This window comes from Amblyomma americanum, chromosome 2, assembly GCF_052857255.1.
Source record: "Amblyomma americanum isolate KBUSLIRL-KWMA chromosome 2, ASM5285725v1, whole genome shotgun sequence".
In the NCBI taxonomy this organism is placed as follows: domain Eukaryota; kingdom Metazoa; phylum Arthropoda; class Arachnida; order Ixodida; family Ixodidae; genus Amblyomma; species Amblyomma americanum.
In genome coordinates this window covers 162,604,845-162,624,874 of record NC_135498.1, presented here as the reverse complement: position 1 = coordinate 162,624,874, position 20,030 = coordinate 162,604,845, and the positions used below count along the sequence as shown (strand labels likewise).

Here is a 20,030-nt window from a genome sequence, read left to right as displayed (position 1 = left end):
TTTCATCCCACTAGAAAATTGCTGATGTCGCAAACAGCGAAACATGCCGCAAAATGCTTGTGTTTAGCGTACGTAGGCGTACATACACTTTTCTAAATCAGCCTAATAAAAAGAACACCGGCGTTTGGCGACCCGTTACCGCCGTGCGCGTCCTTACCAACTGGCAATACACCGCCTGCACGGGGGTGGCCACCCGGTCGCAGGGACGAGCAACACCGTAGGACTTTTCACTAAGCACCCTCCTCCCCCTCCGACAGTCATTCGACTCCCGGGTCATAAGGAACCACCAGGAAGAAACGAAACTGCTCACAGGCGTGCGCCAGCTCTTCTTTATCAGGCGTCTCCCCAAGGTGACAGCGCAGAGTGTAGGCGCTTAGTTGCCTAAAATGTGATATACAGACTATTCGGCGCATTTAGAAAAGCTAGGCAAACATACCCCACGCCGTACAAAACACTGATGAAGGCCATCAAATACACACTCCGACGCCTACAGACATATACTTCTCTTATATCATCTAAACTAACCAGTGGTTCCCGACACAACACACCCCGCAGTTTCCACAGTGTGGACAGGTTGCTAATATATGCCGCATGCTCTGAGGATGCCAGTCCAACCCCTACTACACCCCTAGCTGGACCGCTCTACCACAAATTAGCCACGGAGAAATGCGCGGTAATAAAACTGAAAGCTTACGGGTTGTGAATGTGCATACTAAATGAGCTTTATTGGACCACCATTGCCAAGTAACCAATAAATAGGGTCGGTTCCAATCCAGGGTCTGTTGTGATTGGTACTAAAAACGAACTGCTCTAGCTAATTCAGTGTGATGCACGTGTGCCACCTCACGGGCGCTGTGATATATTGAAGGACACTGTTTAGTCCTCAGTCACCAATTTATTTCCGCGGTGGTTCCAGTTTTGTCAAACGCAAATTTGTAGCCTGTGGGTCCTGTCTTTGCACAGACGGTTGGGGCTTGAAAACTAAAAAGCGATATAATTGTTCTTTTTGTTTGGACCCAAATTCTACTGAGCAAAATATAGTAATGTACAATGAAGTGTATTGCTGCATAATTCTATTAAAAAATTCTGCACAGTCATTACAGTTTTCTGGCTTGCCGAAATATTGGAAGGTGGAAAAGGCGATTCTAGTTCAGAATTCGGGTGACATCTATACTTAAGTAATTACCGGTCCATGCTATTAACTTGTTCGAAGTAAAATACTTGAGTACATAATTCATTCGCATACTATTGATTTTATCGAATCCATTTCTTTCTTTAACAACGCACAGAATGACTGCAGATTATTAGTTTCTTGCAGAATTAAGCTTCTTTGTTTTACTAATAGCTTCTTTAAAACCCAGATCTGGAACGTGACACAGGCAGCATATTCGTTGATTGTATGCGAGCTTCTCATTTTTTTTTCTCCGGAATTACCGTGAATCCAAATATTTCGCCTAAATATTGAAAAAATGGCTCAAATATTTTCTTTTTAACAGAGGAGCAGAAGTCAGCCCTGGTTTTACGAAGAGGCGTAAGTTAAAGCTATCCAAAGAAAACAATCATAGATAGCTTTTAGAAGGAATCTTTCACAGAGACGTAGAGATATGCTTCAGCGAATTGACAAAATAACCGAAAATATTGGCGGCTCAAGCAAAGAATGTATATTTTCTTCCTTTCACTCCAGTACTCGAAAATGCCAGAAAAATTACGGCACGTTTTTAAACGAAATGGAAAGGATGACCTGCCTATCCTGCCGCTTCTACATGACGGTCTTGAAGTTTGTGACAATCTCTGCAAAGCAAATGGCTCGAGTGCATTCCTTAGCTCTGTGTTTTCTTGTCATGTTGGCTTCCTTGACACTGCATAGCTTAGTGTATGCTGCGTTGAGCCTGTGGATGACATTTTTGGCCAGTGAGGCATTATGTTTTTACTTAAAAAGACTGCAATTTTCCAAGGTCCCGGACCTGACGGATTATCAAATGCGTTGCTTTCGTATTGTGGAGGCTCACTGGAAAAATATCTTTATCTTATTTTTTAAAATAAAATGAAGACAATGATTTTCTCCTTGAATGAAAAATGGCTCACGTTGTGCATATTCATAAACCGGGGCCCTATAATTTTGCGTCAAATTTTCACCCGGTATCTCTCACAAGTGAAGTTTGCAAGGTTATAGGGCATGCATTTTTATTTAGAAATATTGCACATCATCTTCACAGGTTTTCTTTAATCAATTTTAAGCAGCATGTCTTCTGTAGTGAATTTTCCTGAGCCCCACATTTATCTGAACTCGTTTATGATACTGCTTGTTCACTGTAAACAAGATTTTCTTTTGATTGCTTGTTTCTCAATTTAAACAGGCGTTTGACGTTGTATTTAATGCTTGATTGTTAAAAAATATCTTACCACATTTACAGTAAAACAATAGCATCGACCAAAACATACTTTTATATAAGAACTCTAAGAGTGGTGGTTGGTGGTCAAATTTCTGACGAAGCTGTTGTGATTTCTAATGTTCTCCGAGGGTCTGTTCTGGGGCCGCTGCTGTTTCTAACCATCATAAATGACATTTTTACTGGTTGTCATCTTGGAGACTATCCGCTAATGAGTGTGTTTTATACAGAACTGTTGCCAATGCTGCTGAATGCGATGCTTTGCAGTGTGACGTTGGAAGGATTGTTGACTGGGGTGGAAAACGGGGTTTGAATATTAATCTCCAAAAACGTGTTCATATCTGTTAAAAAAAATTCGCCCCATAATTTTCACTATAGCATTGGTACTTTAAATTCCTTGTCCAATTCTGAATACAAATATCTTGAGGTCTATTTATTCATTGAACAATTTTGGCACAGGCATGTTAACTGCATAACTGCAAAAACATGTCGTGTTTCGGGCTTTCCGCGCCGAAAAACCAAGTATTTCCCTTTAAAAACTAAACAGTTGCTACATAAAATCAATATAAAGCCTATACAAGAGTACACATGTACGGTGTGGAACACTAAATGTAAAACTGGTGCTGATATTATTTTTAAAAATTGAGCATTCCATTTTGTTTTGAATAACTACATCAGCAATCTCAGTGTATCATTAGCGAAGAATTCGTAAGAATGAGACAGACTTCACAAACGCAGATACCAACTTATACAAATTCCCTCATAACATTTTTCACTCTATTTGTTCCCTCCAGACCACAATTTAGAAGTAAGGGACCACACTTACAAAGTACAAGAAATAAAAAGCAAAAGATATTTATTACAAAAGCAGTTTTTCCAGGAGCCAATAACTGAGTGGATTAAGTTGCTCCAATCAGTCGTGTCCACAATGATGAACGAAAACTATGTTTCATTGCTGTAATATTTTTTCTGTTGTTAAATGATGTTAAATTATGCTGCGTTGTAATTTTATCCGCAACTTCGTTGCACAAATAAATAAAGCGACAAATAAATAAATCGAACCAATTATATAACTTCTAACGAGCACACGTTCGAAACATGTTATCGGGTTTAACGTCCAAAAGCGATTCAGGCTGTGAGGGACGCCGTAGTGAAAGGCTCCGGAAATTTAGACCACCTGGGGTTCTTTAATGTGCACTGACGTCGCACAGCACACGGACGTCTAGAATTTCGCCTGCACCAAAATTCGACAGCCGCGGCCGAGATCGAACCCGCGTCTTTCGGGTCAGCACCCGAGCGCCATAACCACTGAGCCACCACGGCAGCCTATTACGCCATTGTTTGTCGCCTGTTAGCTCTTCTAAAATATTTCGGTTTTCCCATCTCTAATATTCTTTCTTCGACAATAATGTTAAATATGTCCCTAATTAAGCTAACAGAACATAGGATGATTTAAGATTTACCTTTTCGTCAGCGTAGATTTTACGTAATCTTACTTAATAAGTTATACTGGCTCGTCCAAATTAGAATATGCCCGTGTTATATGGCACTTTGTTCACATTGATCACATAACTTCCCAGAGCAATGTTGGTCATTTTATGCGTTCTAATTATTCGCGTTCATCCACCATCCCGTCTACGCTAAACGTAGTCCACCTGTCTGACCATCCGTACCCCACCGAGAGTGCTGCCGTGTCTGTTTGTTTCATAAAATACTATAGCTTTATTCCTTTCTAAACAAACATCTGTGCACCACATTCATGTACATTTTCTATAATTTATCATAAACAGTAAGTTAACACTCCAACTTGTCGCATTAACAGCATCATTGTTCCATCAAAAACAAGCATGGAATCCAGCTGCCTGCCTGCCTCCACAGTCGCCAATCCTTTACGGCGCCTTTTTCACGAACGCCGCCCGTGGTACTTTTTTTTTGTTCCATATTTACTGTAAAAGTATGGAATACAACTCCACTTCTTTCTGAAATGCTTAGAGCCCTTAAAGGTATGTAAAAAAAATAAACTACTGACCTGCTAACAAATAGCAAAAGTTGTGTGACAAACGAAAAGCATATCGAAGAGACATTTTTAGGTCCATTTCGTTTTCAAATAAACAAGCAATGCAGCTCCATTCGACTTGAAACTAAGCGTAGAAAATAGTGTTGCGCAGATCCTTTCCAGGTGTGGAGAGAATTGGGTGGCAGGTGAGGAACACATGTGTGGGTCGTGTCCGTTTGCAGAAGTTCAACAAGAAAGGACGTTTGCAGTAGCTAAAATAAACTTCACAAGAATTTCATGTTGCGGGATGTATCCCGTTAAGGGAGAAGACAACGGTAAGAAGCAGGGCAGTATAAACGACAGACCACACACAAGAAGGCCGGATGTGCCGGAAATTGTGCCGGAAATCAAGTCTGCCAATGGGCGTCCACGCGTTGGTGAGTACGCGACGAGGAAACAGGAAAGGAACAAACCTAGAAACGTGCTGAGGTTATAAAGCCGACGAACGGATTAAAAACAGCTGGGGAGGAGGAGGGACTCTTAAGCTCCGTCTAAAGAGTATGACGAGATAGCGTTGTTGGGTTTATGCCCATATTTGTTCAATTGGTCATTCTGCAACCTAGATTCATTGATCGCTGGGAGTCTTCATGCTGCTCCTGCCGCCGTGGTGCAGTTTTTAAGCCATACGCCGCTGCCCAGCCAGGGGGCTGTTTCAATACCAGAAACCGGTGGGGTTTCTGAGGCCCAGGTTTCCTGACCAACCTCTCCCGACCGATCTTCAATTAAACTGCCATCTGCCACGGCGAGCCGTTCGTTCACGATCCGTTGGGCCAGTTGCCAGGGTCAGCAAGTTTTGATGCCGCCACAAGATCACGTCACCGAAGTGGCTGGTAGGCTACCTGCTTTTTCGAGCCCAGCATTGTTGCCGCCGATGACGGCGACGACGCTGGATTTTACGCAGAACGAAAGCCTATTGCGTTAAAAACCAACAGGCGCACAAAAGCATCTGTGTTTATTTTCTGCTCTGTAATTAATGTCTATGACTGCTTCCTTATTTTTCATAAGCTGCTGACCCCGATGAGAGACCAAATAGTAAGGGCATAAAAAAACAGAAACCACTTTGGTCGCGTGGAAAAATATTGGAGTTTTACCTCAACTGTTACAACAAAGCTCTTGAGAATTGTCCCAGCCCCCAGTTGAGAAAGAACTTAATGCGAACGTCATTTTCCCCTGGCACCAAAAAATGTTGAGAGCGTAATAGCCACAGTAACACTACAGAGAATCCAGCATTTATCAACAATTTTTCATTTTGGCCAAGTTTAACTATCGTTCATCCAAAATCTACGCCAACGGGCGTGCATACATGCTCAAATTTATGGGCCATTTTCTGCTGCGTATTTCCTCGTTGCCACGTTTCTGAAGAGCTACTGAAGGAAATAAACTGATAAGGTTAGGTGCATACTTGTATAACATTGATTGCGAGGCACACAACTCCCGTTATCGTGTCGGTATGTTCCCTTTAGGCATCCGCATTGTATACTTAGCCAGGCGCACGTCCTCGTCCACAAGCCTGGGCACAAGTCGTCGTTGGGGGTCCCCTCACGAGGGCAGAAGGACCATTTTTCATCATGGCGGCATGCTGTGGTAAAGAAGAAGCAAAGCAAAAGTCATTCTGTGATAGGCAGTAAAAAATGGGACGACAGTTCACGGCGGCTCGGTACAAGCCGCTGACCGCAGATTGTACAAACCTGCGCATTGGTGTTTAGAGTGAAGGTTACTGCACGCGTCTGGCAGGATTGTTTATTGGAAATAAGTGAGGAAGACAGCAGTAACGGCGCATTCACTGCACAAATGACCTGTGGTGGTGCGCCCAAACCAAAATTAACGTACGCCGCGGAAGAAGAAATCCACTTTTAAGTGTGCCGAAATCAATCGGCATCAATGAAGAAGTCCCCTTCATACTGGTGATTTAAAAATCCTTACTTTTTGTTCTGTGGAAGCCTTGGTCACGTGAGAAAGTAGAAATTGATAAAAATGGACTTCTGAAGAATAATATCACCAAGCGAACAACATTTGCAATTTTACTGTGGAACTCACGCATTATGAGTTCCATACTGAAATGCAGGGGCAGCTATGGCCAAAGAGCGCCATGTCACAAGGTATTTTGCTTTTTCTCAAGGTGGGGTCAAAGACCCATTTCCCAAGCATTTCACCCTAAAATAAGCCGAGCACCAGACCAGGGGAAAGCTTGTACCCATTGTATCACCGGTGGGTACCCGGCGGCACTGGGGATCGAACCCCGCACCTCCCGCATACGAGGCGGATGCTCAACCACTTGGCCACCGCTGCGGTGAACTCACGCATGAGTATATCAAGCTATGAGCGTATAAAGTCGAATAAAGGCGCCCAGGCAGAATGAAAATCCTCTCTGGCCAACTTCTTCACGACGAAATTGTTGAGCAGAACTGCTTTGTGTGCTTGCATTATGAACAATGGCACTCTCGATTTGTCTAAACGAGCAAGGTTCTCTCCCTCACAACCGGTAGATCGGTAAATTGGAATCGAAATGCCCCTACCATACTATAGGATTTTTCTGGACAGTTACAATTTCTCTGTCAACGCGAACGTACTCGTACACACTACGTAAGCGATTGCGCTTCAAATGACTCTCGGTAATACTCAATTTATCAAACAAATAATTTATCCAGAGATGATTTTAATGGGTTATCGGAAAAATCCTGCTTGTCTACATCTTTTAAGCTTGCAATAAATACTATATGTTGGGCGCCGTTGACAGCAGTGATGGTGCTGACCTCCTCCTGAGGTGCATCGATGAACGGCGTACTTGGCTGCGAGCGCCGTCTTACAGAAAGTTTCATGTATCTAAATCAATATTAACATTTTTATTGCTTTATAGCATTGGCGAACTTTATGGCTGTGTCCGTGCCAGAATCACAGCTGCTAACTGAGTTTATGTAAGGCTAAAACATCAGGAATGACACTAGTGCACATCCTGCAAGCGAGTCGCGAAATTTCTAGGCCCGAAAGAAGTAAACAACAGTTTTGATCGTGATGTCGTTAAACGTGCCTCGCTAAAAAGTTGCCGCTTCCTTTCAGGCTTCAGTTCTGCTTAGTATCGGCTCCGACATGAACTGTTAAGTTTGAACAGTTTTCGTTCTTGCACTTGGTTGAACACAAAACTGGGAACTATAAAGCTACGGCTGTATTTATGCTACAGATTACTCTTTTTTGGTTTATCAAGATACCAGGCTATCGTGCTTTATGTAAAAATTAACTTCTAATCAAGCTTACTTATTGTTAAAATCTATTTTGGGACGCTATCTTATCATGGGCAGGTGAAAATCAGGATGCGAAAATTCATGAGACCACGACTTAATTGCTGCATTGCACAGTCGACATAATACTTGAAATTTCGGTCGGTTCATAAGGAATCTTGCCAATTACCAAGCACGCGCGAAAGAAGGCCGACAGAAGCACAGGGACACAGAGCTAATTATAAAGCTTTTGAATTCGTTCTGTGTGACTCACAGTCGCTGCACGGGGGCCACATACTGAAGGATGCGAGATAGAAAAACTGGCGTTTACTTCGCATCAAGTTCTCCTTTAAAGGCCCAGAAGAGTGGAAATTATCCTTGACCCTTCAACCACATGCGTTCCACAGCATACATTCCAATCTTTCACACTGAAATCAAGAATATCTGCTCATTAAATAAAAAAAATCACTCAATAATAACAACAAGCAAATTGCGAACCGTCGTTCGCATTTTTATGTGCTTTTTTCATGACTTCTTGTGAGAGAACAGGAACTATAACTGGCCAGTTTCGATTAAAACGCATTACCACGGTAACATCCTCCTCCCGGCGCGCCTTCATTGACACAGTTCGCCTCAAACCAGCGATTAGTTCCGCAGTCCTGCAAGGTGCTGATGGAAGCGGAATATTTATTTCGCAGGATTATTCTCTGGTGTATTTAATGCCCTTTATCCTTTTGCTTCAATATTTGTGCTTTCGTTTAATAGAAGATTGGAACAAGAATGTTCTCGAGATTTTACACTTGAGCACAGTTGCCCTAGGCATACATAGGTTACGGTAAAAGCATACATCTGGCATCAGCTAGTTTCTGGCCCGGCCCTCTGCTGCACTTTTCTCGAGTGCTGCAAGTTCTCTCGACGCCTTCAACAGGAAGTGTCTTCTTGCTTCGACAGTCTTCAGAACAGCAGGGGTCGCCGCAGTGGCGGAACTAGAAGACGAGGCGACGAACCTCGTCGTAAGGCATCTGCGCCTATGTTTTACGAAGTGAAAAAGCAAGGTAATTCGTGCCACGCACCTACATTCGCACATCAGATACCCAAACATTCTGGACAAAATCATTGTTGAGCTGGAAACAATTTATGAACGCCATTTTTTCTTGAAATATCAGATTTCACTATGACGATAAAAGTACCCAGACATCACCTGAGGGCAGTCTTGAATTTTTTTCTACTAACGTTTTTGCTACGGTCAAAAACGTTCGTTATTAGTTTTTATATATGGTAACCTTAGCTTGTAAATGCGATCGATGGAAACATGATGAAAGAAAGATTTTGCTTTTCATCAGAAGAATGAACCGTTACCTACAGTATTTCGATTACACTGCCTTATATTTCTTAAATTTCCCAAATTTGTTTGCGTGTTATTACACATATTATGTTAGCCATTGTCGAAAATGAGGCTTACCTTCGACACGGCACCACAGCGAGCTGGCAGCAAGGAGTAGGGCTGCGCAGATTGGAAGCCGCATAATCCTATTCAGTGGGGGCAACCTGGTTGAAGGCGTGAAACAATTAAGAAATCAACACAGGAGGTATTGAGTGCGGGGTTTAACGTCACAATGGTAAACAAAGGCTGTGGAACACGCCGTATCAATTTCGCCCACCTGGGACACTTAACGTGCTCAGACATTGGCGAGCATACTGATGTGTTTGCAATGCACCTCCACTGAAATGTCCCTGCCTTGGCAGGCATTTGATTCTGCAAAATTGGGCTCAGAAACCAAGCTACGTACCCGCTACCTCACTTTCGGCTGCTCTTCAGTCATGTTTGGCACCGCCTATGTGTTTACACGTGGCGTCAGTAAAGTAACATTTTTCTTCTCCAGAGAAGCCACCGGACAAGAAACCTAGGTAGGCCACACAGGTCACGTCTGCTTGTGGCGTCATCACTACCTGCCCACCGGACTGTGAGCAAACTGGCCACTATGGCAGGTTGCAGTTAAATTATTGACTCGTCCAGGAAGGTTGCGCGGGAAGAGCAACTGCCATCACAGAGCAGTGGCGCCTTGCTTAATCACAGTGCAAATGCGCGAGTAGTATTATGAGGACTCCCAGGAATCAATGAATAATAAGCAGAGAAGGACCAATTGTGCATACATGGGTATTCGCCCATTAAATCTATCGCGTCATACCCTTAAGGCGGAACTCTCAATTCTGTAATATTGGACACGGGCTTTAGAATCTTCAGAGACTGGCGCTCAACGACAGACAGACAGACAGAAAAACGTTATTCAGCAAGTGAGTTTTAGACCCAGCTGTGTCCCTGGGCCACTGCGCGGTCCCGCACTGCATCAAGTAGGTCATGCCGGGACATGACGTCGGCAGCCCGAGTCACCGCAGCAAGCTGCGATGTCGGGTCTGCAGACATAAGCAGGACCTCCCAGACCTCCCAGCTCGAGATGACGTGCTGTCCCCGCGGGGGAGGGTCAGCAGGGCAGCCAAAAAGGATATGGGAGAGTGTGGCGTGGGGGTCACCACATAGGGAGCATGCAGGGGATGTGCCGCAATAGTGGGATAAAAGCTGAGGGATGACAGAGAGCGGGTCTGGAGGCGTCTGAAGAGGATCTGTTGGGAGTGCGTAAGAGAGGGTTGGGGAGGAGGGTAAGTCCGACGGTCCAAACGGGGTATTTGCGTGAGCTCCGCAAAGGTGTGCGCCCGCTACCTCGAGAATCCTGGATCGAGACTGTCCTCGGGTCAATCAGACCTCCGGTCAATTTATCGGCAGCCTCGTTTCCAGGGTTCCCAGAGTGAGCCGGCACACAATGAAGTTGTTCGGTAGTTGTTCGTGACACTTTGCTTATTACGGTGCTGTGCTCTTATTACTGTGGTGTGCTGTGGTGTGCTGTGTGTGCTGTATTAGTAGTGTGCTGTGTTCTTATTACAAGTGGTGGAGGTGCCAACGATCCCTCGCCCTGGAGCTTCGCACCCGCGCATTGACTGGCACCACTGCAATGTCAGACCGTCACCCAAATTGATTCACCGCTTCCGTCGGCTGTCTTCTGTTCCGGCGCCGCGCGGCAGCGTGACCCGACCATCTTCAGCGGCACAGATGACATGGATATGGAGGATTGGTTGGCCTCCTATGAACGCGTAAGCGCCTACAACAAGTGGGACGATAGTGTCAAGCTCACCACGTTATCTTTTATCTGAGCGACGTAGCCAACCTCTGGTTGCGAAACCACGAGGCTGACATCTCAAGCTGGGCATCTCTAAAAACCAGTCTGACAGAAGTCTTTCGCCGTCCCGCTGTGCGAAAGCTTCGCGCCGAGCAACGCTTGCGATGTCGGGCCCAGCAAACCGGTGAAAACTTCACCAGTTATAGAGAAGATGTCGTCGACCTCTGCAAGCGTGTAAACCCTTCTATAAGCGAGGCCGACAAGATCAGACACATTATGAAAGGCATTGAGGATGATGTCTTCCAGATGCTCGTCGCCAAAGATCCCCAGACTGTCTCCGGTGTCATCGGCTACTGCCAAAGCTTCGATGAGCTGCGCAAACAGCGCCTCTCTACCCGGCGTGCAGGCTTTCAGGAGGCCGCACTTTGCAGCTTGGCTCTCCCAGGGGACGGTACTCTGTACCAACAGTCGCTCTTCCAGAGCATCCAGCAGTTTGTACGTGAGGAAGTCGCATGCCAGCTATCTTTGTCTACCTGCCCACCTATGCCTGCGCCGTCGCTCACTCCCAACCTACAGCGTGTTATCGAGGAGCCGGTCGCTGAAGTCCTGCCACCTCCTTCTCAGCCAGCCCTGATCACGGCTCCTTTGACGTACGCCGATGCCGTGGTGCGGTCGCGGCCCTCACCTGCTGCCCTGTCTACAGGCCACCTACCCGGCAGTTAGAACCCCAGCGACCTGCAACCCCACCTTCCCGTCCGGTTGCCCTCCCCCGATCACAGCCGCAGCCACTCAACCCCTGGCGCACACAGGACATCCGCCCTATTTGCTACGCCTGTGGCGTCGCTGGTCACGTGGCTCGTTTGTGTCGCAGTCGTGACCACCGTCCCTACGATTATAGGCGTGAGCCGACGTACGACCTTCCACCGTCGTCCTCGCGTGCGTCACACTTGCCGCCTCCGGATTCTTCTTCTCCTAGTTACCATCCCCGCTCCCAACGCTCGCCGTCTCCTGGCCGTCGTTCCTGTTCTCTAATGCTCTGTCGCCAACCCGCCGTCCACGCGGAAAACTAACCACCGCAGTTCCAGAGGCAAGAACTACGTCACCAGCGACTCACACGAGACCTGTTTCTGCGCCTGTCAATATTATTACCGTTTTCGTTGAAGGAGTCACCGTCGAAGCACTTGTTGACTCTGGCGCAGCCGTTTCAGTTCTCAGACATCCCCTCTGTCGCAGACTCAAAATAGTGACGACGCCCCTTCCTCCCGTTTCTCTCCTGACGGCCAGCGCTCTGGACATTCGACCGTTAGCCGCCTGCACCGCCCGCCCGCTCAACGGGACCGTTCCCTACACGATCGAGTTCATCGTCCTCGCCCGCTCCTCTCACGACGTTATCCTTGGCTGGGACTTCCTGTCCTCACATCACACCGTTATTGACTGCGCCCGTGCTCAGCTTGACTTGTCGCCATAAAGTGACGCCCTCTTGGACGTAACCAGTGCTGCTGCCGCTACTGTGGTCGTCTAAGAGGACACAGACGTTCCACCTTTCTCTTCAGTGCTGATGCCTCTTGTGCTGCGCTCTATACCCCCTTCTTACGATGCGCTGACCAGAAGTTTGTTTTGCTGCCTCATGCATGCTGACAATTGTTCGTGGCTCCAGCCCTCTTTATGTGGCCAACCCGTTCTCCTGCCCTACCACTTTACTCTGCGGCCAATCGCTTGGTAGCGTTGTCGTTCTCGATCCCGCCTCCGCATACCCCCTCGTCGATAGAGCGGCCGGCCTTCACGTCAGCGCCATTACGCCTCTTCCCATCACGAATCAGTCGTCTGTAGATATTTTTCACCGTTCCGTCGACGCCACCCTGACGTCTACCCAACGAGACCAGCTTGTAGCCGTACTGCAGCGTTTTCAAGCTTCGTTTGACTACCAGCAACCTTCTTTGGGCCGCACCACCACCGTAACCCACTGTATTGACACTGGAACCCATGCCCCTTTGCGCCAACGTCCGTACCGCGTGTCAGCCGCTGAGCGCAGCATCATTGACGCCCAGGAGACCGACATGCTCCAGCGTCACATGATACAACCGTCGCACAGTTCGTGCGCATCGCCAGCGGTTCTGGTCAAGAAAAAAACGGTTCCATCCGTTTCTGCGTGGACTACCGTCGTCTGAATAAGAGTACGCGCAAGGACGTTTACCCTATCCGACGTATCGACGATGCCCTTGACTGCCTGCAGGGCTCTGAGTTCTTTTCTTCGTTGGACTTGCGCTCCGGTTACTGGCAGGTGCCGATGGCGGAGGCCGATCGCCCAAAAACTGCATTCTTCACATCCGACGGGCTCTATGAATTTAATATCATGCCCTTCGGCCTCTGCAATGCATCCGCCACATTCGAGCGCATGATGGACAACATACTCCGAGGGCTCAAATGGCGCACATGCCTTTGTTATCTAGACGACGTTGTAATCTTTTCCCCGGACTTTCCGTCTCACCTCCAGCGCCTCGAGACTGTTCTTCGCTGCCTGGCCGACGCTGGCCTCCAACTTAATTTGAAAAAGTTCCGCTTCGGAGCTCGGCAGCTCACCATTCTCGATGAGCTGCCGAGCTCACCGGATGGCGTTCTCCTGGAACCGGCCAAGTTGCGAGCTGTGGCCGAATTTCCAAAGCCCACTTCTGTGAAAGACCTCCGCAGCTGCGTCGGCCTCTGCTCCTACTTCCGCCGCTTTGTCCGCAATTTTGCCACTATCGTCGACCCCCTGAATAAGCTCCTTTCCACCCACGACCATTCGGCCTGGTCGCCAGCCTGTGATGAAGCGTTTACGACACTCCGTCGCCTCCTCACCACTCCACCAATTCTGCGTCACTTCGACCCTCGTTCTCCGACAAAACTCCACACCGATGCCAGCGGCGTCGGCCTCGGTGCAGTACTCACTCAACGCAAGCAAGGCTTTGACGAATACGTTGTCGCTTACGCTAGCCGGACCCTCACAAAAGCTGAAGCCACCGAGAAGGAGTGTTTAGCCATCCTTTGGGCGATCGTGAAATTTCGCCCCTACCTGTACGGGCGCCCTTTTGACGTTGTCCCCGATCACCACGCATTCTGCTGGCTGTCCTCTTTGAAAGATCCCTCTGGTCGACTGGCGCGATGGACTCTGCGACTCCAAGAGTACGACATGGGCGTTATCTATCGTTCCGGCCACAAACATGTCGATGCTGATGCCATCTCACCTTCTCCTGCACCATCTGAGGCAGCGCCTTGTATATCCGCCCTGCCTTCTTTGAAGTTTGAGTTCGCTGATATGGCTTCCGAGCAACGAAAAGACCCGTCGATCACTTGCCTTTTTGATCTCCTATCTGGCCAATCGTCTTGACCTCCTTCCCTTGCTCTCCGTCGTCAGTCCTACCATTTCGCCATCCGAGACGAGCTCCTTTACCTCCGCAACTATCTCCCGGATGGTCGCAAGTGGCTTCTCGTCGTTCCGACACATCTGCGCTCCTTCATTTGCTTTTGCTACCACTATGATCTCCAGTGTGCCCATGCCGGATGCTTGAAGAGTTTCACCCGTCTACTACAGCGGTACTACTGGCGTGGGATGGCCCGTTACGTCCGCCAGTTCGTTCAGTCCTGCACCGCATGCCAGCGACGAAAACATCCACCTCGCCGACCCGCCGCTCCTATGCAGCCGCTGCCTTGCCCAGTACAGCCCTTCGAGCGTGTTGGCATCGACCTCTACGGCCCTCTTCCCAGCATATCAACCGGGAACCGCTGAATCATCGTTGCCATCAACCACCTTACATGTTACGCTGAAACATCGCCTTTACCATCCGCTACAGCCCATGACATTGCATCCTTCATTCTCCATCGCATCATTCTTCGAAATGGTGCGCCCAAAGAGCTGCTCAGTGATAGAGGTCCGGCCTTCCTCTCAGAAGTTGTAGAAGCTCTCCTTCAAGAATGCAACGTTGTTCACCGCGCCAGCTCCGCCTACCATTCCCAGACAAATGGCATGGATGAGCGTTTTATTCGCACCCTCGACGACATGCTGGCCATGTATGTTGCTTCCGACCATTGTAACTGGGACCGCGTTCTCCCTTTTGTCACATAGGCTTATAACTCCGCTGCTCAAGCCTCCACCGGATTCTCTCCATACTTTCTACTGTACGGCCGTGAGCCTTCTTGCACAATGGACACCATTCTACCTTACCGCCCTGATGCTTCCGAATTTACAACTCTTTCTCAAGCCGCAACTTATGCCGAAGAATGCAGAGAGCTTGCCCGGTCCTTCACTTCTCACGCTCAGCAGCAGTAGAAAAGCACCCGTGATCCCCCTGCACTTCCTCCCGCTTACCTTCCTGACTCTTTGGTCTGGCTCTGGGTACCCTCCTCAGGTCCCGGCCTTTCCTCCAAACTTGTTAGCAAGTACCACGGTCCCTACCGTATTCTTCAGCAGACATCGCCGTCAATTACCTCATCGAACCCCTTACGCCATCCCCTGATCATCACCGCCGCTGCCGCGAAATTGTCCACACGACCCGCCTCAAACTTTACTACGACCCCGCCGTCGTCACATCGCCCTAGGCTGCCAGGATGGCGCCCTTTTGCCTGGGGGGAATTGTAAGACTGGACACGGGCTTTGAATCTTCAGAGACTGGCGGTCAACAAAGAAGATGACGAGAAGCGCCGAACACTGCGAAGGTCGAGCACCGAACACTCCAAAGCTCGAGCGCCGAACGCTCGGTCGCTCGTGCGTGCTCTGGACTGAACGCGGTCTCTGATCTGTGCCTGGATGGTTCCGCTGGTTGTTCGTGACGCTGTGCTTATTACTGTGCTGTGCTCTTATTACTGTGCTGTGCTGAGGTGTGCTGTGTGTGCTGTATTAGTAGTGTGCTGTGTTCTTATTACAAGTCCCCTAAATTTTCTGTTGTTAGTAAGCGCTGTGTTTTTTCGCGTCTTCTTTTTTCTCCTTTGTGTCTCGATTCTCGCTGGCAGTTCTATGGTGCGCCCAAATCAACAAACCGGCAAAAAGTTTAAGCACTGGAACCCTCAGATCTGTCTCAATACCCGGAATAGCACACTGCTATTTGACACGTTTTAAGCATTCTCATTCCCGTTCACGAGCCCAGAACCACTGCTCACGCGTGCTGAGCGCACTAAACAAATAACAGAAGTGTGCCGCAAGACCCCACTCCATGGATCCCTTCACTGCGCGCCGAGGCGTGCGCACATTCTGGAGTCGGCTCCAACGCAGCTCTAACGCTCCGTTCTTTCATCGTTCAGGGGCCGTGGCAGCCAGCTTTCGATAAAGGCGAAATGCAAAAATGCACCTGCGTTGTGCGATGTCAGGGCATGTTAAGCAGGATTAAATAGCCAAGCGCGCTCTACTGAAGTGCCTCGCTATTCCTTTCCACCCGTATTTCCACCCGTGTTTATTTTTTACTTGTACCTTTGTTCACCCCTGCTTGGAGTCAAGCGACTCCGCAGTATAAATAAATAAATAAATAAATAAAGCCTTTAATCGCTCATACTCGCACGTCCGGTGTAACGCTGTTTTCCACGAATAACGCGGCAACTAATCAAGATAGCAGAAAACGAATGGCAGCAATAGAGAGAGGGGGCAAAATTTAACCCCCAAGCCACGTTTATTGCCTATAGATTGATTAGTTAATTATAGCTAATTATAGCGATAAAAACAAAGAAAACAACTAAATGCATCGATGTAGTGCGGACACCGATATAGCGACGGGTGAGGATGACGTGGCACCCGAGGTCGTCATGGTAACGACATCGCGCTGGTAGCGCAACCTGCAGGCCAACACCAGAGAAGCCAGAATGCAGAGAAGAGGATAAGAAGAGAGGGCCAGAGAAGCAGACCGCAAGTGCCCACACGTTGTATAGATCGAAAGTGTGGCAAGGTAGAAGACTTTGGGAGTGCCACTGATATGGGAACCTGCGAAGCTAGAATCGCAGTCGACAAGGTCAAAGGCTTTCGCCTTGCCCTACTTCAGACTGGCCAAGTGCGCCCATAATTTTTCCCCTCTGGCTCACGGCACAGTCCCGGTGTAAACCTTGAATGAAACATTGTCCGTTTGATTCGTACATCTTTTTTTATGCAAACTGTTCTGCAGAGGCACTGAAGCTTGAGTTGAGTTGTCGGGAACTGATGTTCGGTTGAGAAAAATTAAGAAATCTGGAGAGTAAAACTTGCCGAACAAAATTTTGCAAGTTATATAAAACTTTAGGAATCAAAATTGTTTCACTCTCTCAAAATTTATGAAGTTTTCAACCTGTTAAAAAACTGTCTGAGAGAGAGAGTTTGGGCCTAATTTGACGAATTCTCGTTTACTTCAAGGAAAATCATTGTCCTCAGTCTGAAGTGGGAAGTAATAAAAGAGCTTTGTACATTCAACACAGCCGGAGTAAAACAGAACACAAGAGAGGATGATCAGAGCACTTTGAGCACATATACAGGTAGGCACACTACGGCGATAGCTTTTAGTGTGCATGAACTCCGCAGACGCAACGCATTTTCTACTAAAGTCATTGATAAATGAGGGCTGAAAATGTCGAATTACATTGCGAGAGGCAGTCACTACCAAGATCGCAGATCTACTCTTTCGTAGGTGCCAACGAATGAAACTACAAGAACATCGGCAAGCTTCATATGAGGACAGCAATTAAGCTTCTATAATTTTCTGGCACTATTGCGCACCACGTCGCTATTTAAAATTTCACAAGATTGAGCTATATTTCTAATATGTAAACAAAACATCCCAAAGTAGTCTCTAACTGCATTTCTAACGAAGTTACACTTCACATTTATGTTCTCTTTAGATTATGAAGTGATCTCAAGGTCGGTAACTAAAACAAAAAATAGGCGTTTCGGCTCCAGCACGGGAAAAGCCATCAACGCATTTAATATCAATGACGCATGAGCATTGTGACCAAAAGATTGCCATGACTAAAGTGCCTCGGTCTGATCGTGGAGGGGTCCAGGCCAGTTTTAGGGCGCTACCTCTTATAGTGGACATTCCCCACATTTAGCCGTTTTCTATACGTTTGTCTGCAGCCGCTTTTGTGGCAGCCTGCTCACCATTTATATTGTAAAGCGAATGAACGCCTAAGCTGGGTTTTGTAAGCGATAATATTCGGCCGATTTCCCTCTTGGCAAATTTAGTAAAACTTATCGAACGCATTGTTCGCAGCTGTCTTACATATAACGTTATTGTATTAGAAGTCTTCAGCGCTTCTCAGATATGGTTTCGTCGTGGGTGCTCGATCTGTACTGCTCATCAGGATTGCAATAGAGGAGAAACAGGTCACGGCTTTAGTAACTTTTGATATCGCTAAAGCATATGACAGCGCAGAGCATCCAATATTATTGATCAAGCTTCACGAAACTCGGCCGCCTTTTTACATTCTTGCAAGGGTACAGGAATTCCTAAAAGAGAGACGTTTCTTCTTTTCTAATGGTTCCTTTTGTTCTGAAACCTTATCTCAGACTTGGGGTGTGCCTCAGGGATCAGTCCCGTACCTTTACTTTTCAACATACTTATGCTGGACATTCGTATTCAGGGTGACATCAACGTGTATGTATATGCGGATGACATAGCCTTTATCGCTTCTTCTAGACATTCATTCACTATACCAGCTATTGCAAGCATACCTCAATGCCCTGGAAGATTGGCGGTGTATGTTAAATTCAAGTGTCATCGAGAACAAATCTTCCATTCTCGTTTTTCCTCCAGCGTGCCCGCTTCATATCTGTCTACTGTATCGTGGCGCCCAAAATTCGTACTTTGAGACCACAAAATACCTAGGTGTAATATACGACCTTCATCTATACTGGCGACCTCATATCAAATGTGTAGTCCTCTATGCAGTGCACATCCTCTATGGGTAGTTCTATTTTTTTTGGCACTTTATATGAACTAAATATTCTATCTGTTATAAAAAAAGGGTGCGCGCTGTCGGTCACCCGACGCGAATCAGCAATAAGAAATTCGATGTGCGCAGAGACACTCTCTTATTTCTTTATAAGATTTAAGTTAGACCAATTTTGGAGTTCGGTTGTGTTCTTTTCTCCGGTTGTCCTAGATACAAAAATCAACCCCTGGAGTTTTTTGGACAGGGGCGCTGTACGGTTTTCCCTATGTTTGCCAAAATCATTGGCAAATTGTGTCCTCTTTCTGGAAGCCCGCGTACGGGACAATAACTTCCGCGGACTTGAGCTTTCGCCTCCAGCTCCTCACAGTGCGCACCTTCTTACGGGGACTTGAGCCTTTGCCTGGAGTGGCTCGTTTAATTTTTTTTGACAAACTCAGCTTTGTTTCTAGATAAACATTGGCCGCTCTGCAAACTGCCCCAGTTTGTTTTTACAGGGTACCTGTTATCTAGAATTGCAGGCTCGCTTAGGTCCGAGCAATGCGTTAGCGATGTGCAGGTTGCACCAGCTGTTTGCTTCGGCCTACGCTGCCGCTATATGCAAAAACACTTGTCTGCAAATGTGCTGAAGGGACTCCTGGAAGAATATCTGTTCCAGTATCCGAGCCATGTTGCTTTTTTCACAGATGGATCTCAAAATGGCCAAACACAGCTGTAGGTGTTTATTTCCATGCACTTGATCGATGTTTTTCTATCCGGGTCTCTCATTATATACCAATTTTTGCTGCTAAATTTCTCGCCATTGGTTTGGCCCTTCAAAAGTTTCCCCTCCATATTTCACATGTAATCTTTCTCTCGGACTGTCTCTGCGTCTTGTCAGCGCTAGAAAAATCGAGGACTAGTCACTTTTACTGACCCCTAATGCACTTTATGCCCCTCCATGTGCAAGAAGTGCATTTTAAGTGCACTCCGCGGCACTGTTTCAACGCTTCAAATTCGATGGCTGGTTTCACTAAGAAATCAGCCATCAATGGGCCTGTCACCCATGTCACTCCAAACCTTACCCTGCTGACCACGAACCGTTTTGAACGTTTGCAACTACGCCAGGACCTGAGCCATGAGCCCATCCTTGCGTCTACACAGGTGTATTATGAAAACCAGGAGATTTTTGGGTTAACTTCTTGTTGCCTTTACTTTTCTCTCAAAATTATTTTTATTTCTGAATATTGCTTTACAGTTCAGTAATGCACCTCTCACCGCTATGTTTCCTCAATTTTAATTGCGAATTCCACAAGATCTCTCAAAATTCTTGTTTTTT

The 20,030-nt window shown here is 47.0% G+C and overlaps 1 long non-coding RNA gene across 4 annotated transcripts in view; it reads right to left on the bottom strand.

Annotated features, from left to right (window-relative positions):
* LOC144119222 (uncharacterized) overlaps nt 1-20,030 on the bottom strand; it is an 88,289-nt gene that overhangs the window by 8,739 nt on the left and 59,520 nt on the right. For 3 of the 4 annotated variants that reach the window (XR_013312300.1, XR_013312302.1, XR_013312301.1), the window contains exons 2-3: nt 9,124-9,209; nt 5,849-6,025 (exon numbers count right to left, since the gene is read on the bottom strand). This is a non-coding gene — a long non-coding RNA (uncharacterized LOC144119222). The remainder of the gene's footprint in view (nt 1-5,848; nt 6,026-9,123; nt 9,210-20,030) is intronic. The other variant, XR_013312299.1, reaches the window with a different exon arrangement.